Raw genomic sequence first — 3,189 nt, 5'->3', positions numbered from 1 at the left:
CCTTATGGTACGGGGTTTTTTTAAAGAAGGAGCTGGAGATACTGAAAAAGGGCAGAATAAGACCTGCAAAGGTTGTTTAATATTGTGGTGAAAAGGGTTTAAAGAGGCACATCAGATTAGGAAGCCAGCCTTCCATTAGCTCATTATTTGCAAAGTGAGAGTAATGCTAAATAAAATGGTACAGTGGTTGGTGAATTCCATCTTAAGATTTTTATTTTCTAAAGTTTTTAACTGTGCTGGAGTTGCATATCCAGCAGAAGGCATCTCATCTCATGGCTGGTGGTGAAAGCCAGAGGAACAATGTCAGGTTATCATAATCCCAATTCCATACTATATCACTCTTCATGGACCTTCTGAGCATCCTTAAGAAAAAAAAAAAAGTCACAAAGAGGAAGTACAGAAAGCCATAGTTCTGGTGAGTATTACTCTGTCTGTGGAAGTTCTCCTGGCTTTGATTGTTCTGTGCTGTTTGCTGCTTTTGTACACCTCTCCAGTGACTCCAAGCCCTCTCGGCTGAATAGCGTTAACTAATGTGGAACCTGTGATTATCTAGTTTTGTGGTTCCCTGTATGCACAGAATTTCAGATGACCTGTTCTTGCCCAGCCGGTCACAGTAGTATCAGCATAACTCTTCGCAATCAGCTTTTGTTTTTATTACCCCAAATAATTTTTATTTCCAAGCTTTTGTCACCTTGTCATTCATCTTCTTGTTGACTCATTTACTGATTCTGAAGAGCAGAGGCCTCTCTGGCACCTGGTGCAAACACACTCTCTCTCTTACTTCATCTGCAGCACAACCTTACCTAACCAGCAAAGAGCAGGGGTGGGAAAGCAGAGCAGCACAACAGCATCACCAAGAAGGTAGTTTTGCTCCAGGGCAGTGTAATGCCAGGAACCATGACCCAATTAACCACATCCTCTCTAAAAGGTGTATGTAGTGGCCAAGTACCAGTAACTGAAGAAAGTTTTTGGTGCCCATAAAATGTAGCTGAGGCGGCAGATAAAAAACTGTAGCCTCAGATTTCCAACATGCCTGGAAGTGTTAGGAATCCTACCCATAACACCCTGCTTTGTGATTTTGCAAAAGACATTGGGAAATGTAAATCTGGGTGACCTGATGTGCACTTGGAGGCTGCTTACCTTGTTTGTACTGACCTTCCTTGTCAGGGGTGTGTCAGTGCATACTCATATACAAGTCCTTGGCATACTCCAGCTGCAAGAACGCTCCTCTTTTTGGAGCCAATTGTCGATACCAAAGGTTGAAAACCTCCAGGCTGGATTTGATGGACTAAGCAGATTTCTTTGCGCTAGACAGGGCAGCCAAGCACCAGCTAAACTAAATCAAAGACACCGCAGCAGTGAGGGATGTTTTTCTTGCTGCTGTTGTTTAAGTGTGCCTCTACTGGCTTTGCCACCAGCACTGCCTCAGAAGGGAAACACCCCTAACAATTGGCACGCCTGGGTGACAGTAGAGGAATATGAGCTACTGCTGCCAGGTAGAGCAAGAGGGGCTAACCTATAGTTAGATGGCAGTTTTAGAGCCTGGGCATTAAGGAAGAAGCACACCAAGCTACAGCCCCAGACGGTCTTTCACCACTGATACACAGGAGCTCTAATACAGAGGTAGCCAAATGGCAAAGCACAGAGAACCTAAAGAGCTCCTGGGTTCCCCCCCTGCCATTAACTAGGTTATCAAATGTCTGATGTGGAGAACATGTTCTCTCTAGCTGCAATATAAAAATACTTTAATTACAAATTGGCTATAAAACAGAGGCCTCAGTAAACCCCTGCCCTCTACTTCAATTTGTTCCTCCTTTTAGCACTAATGCGAAAGCTGAAGGCAGACGGCATCCTTACAGCCTCTGCAGGGGCTGCTGGACTTGTACTACCCGCACATCTAGAACCTACCATAGGGATGATTATTCCCTTGCCAAGATGAGAAGAGCAACAACGAAACCCACGCAGTTAATGCAGGAGCCTTGCTTGAATCCCACCAGGCAAAGAATCAGTCTGAAGTAACCGGGACCATCACAACTTGCATTCAGTTTACACCAGTGTTTTTCATATCATGAACACAGTGAATGTTGCACTCGTAGCAAAACACCCAACACAATTAAGGAAAAAATTACACCACATTAGGTTATTTCGGTACATGTGAAAACATCAGATGACAAAGTATAGCCTTCATTTTATTATTGTTACTGAGGTACAGAGTATATTCCCAAACCTGAGAGTGACTAGAGACATTGCCAAGTCTAATGCATCACAATGCTCACCTCATACACCAACAAGTCTCCACAAGGAGACCATTTATTTCTTGATCAAAACATTCCGTTTTAAAACCATAAAAGCAAAGCAGAGGAGCTGTGCTGAACCGAGGCTTTCTGACTTGCAGTCCCAAGGTGGAAAGATGATCCTGTCACTCAGCGTGCTGCAATAATTGCAGATCGCTTTGTGTTCCTCACAGTGCTAAAAAAGAGGTGATGGCAACGCATCTTACATTGTAAGTCATTTGACAACATACACTTTATTCTGATACAAAATTGAAATATTTTAACAAATTTCAATCCATTATGGACCATATTTCCATGCTATTTGTAAACTTGTTTAACCACAAGTTGTAGGATTTCAGCACACTAGCACCATTGCTCTTGAAGTCTTTGCCAGTTACCATAACATACTATTCTGTTTCCAATCTTGCGATATTATCTTCTACATGAAGGCCATTTTTCTTCTACGGAGATACTTGGATTACTTTAGTTCAGGAAAAAGCTAATCTTAGATAGATGTCAACCTGTAGCACCCACAGCAGAAAAAGAATTATCCATCAGATATCTAATTTTAGTGATACTCAAGATCTTCCATGCTCCACACAATTTAAGATACAAACACTTGTCAGAGACCACAGACTGATACGTAAGTGAATATTCCACCGCAGTGTGGACAGTATATGAAAACACGTTAATTTCTTAAACACAGGGACCAAAGACAGCAAGACAGTACATCACACAATCAACGTTTGAAAGACCAGCATTCCCCTTCCCACCTTAAGTATTCAAAGGATATCAAAGTTAAGATGCTGTAGTTAATTTCAGTGTTCTATAATAACAAAACACTTATATCTGCATCAACCTGGGCCCCTTCTTTTGGGGAAACACTTTTACTACCTAGAAGTACCATTTGCTTCGA

The sequence above is a fragment of the Leptosomus discolor genome, chromosome 5 (assembly GCF_034619465.1).
Source record: "Leptosomus discolor isolate bLepDis1 chromosome 5, bLepDis1.hap2, whole genome shotgun sequence".
Classification (NCBI taxonomy): domain Eukaryota; kingdom Metazoa; phylum Chordata; class Aves; order Leptosomiformes; family Leptosomidae; genus Leptosomus; species Leptosomus discolor.
The sequence above is the reverse complement of the archived record's forward strand: the minus strand, read 5'-3'. Positions refer to the sequence as shown.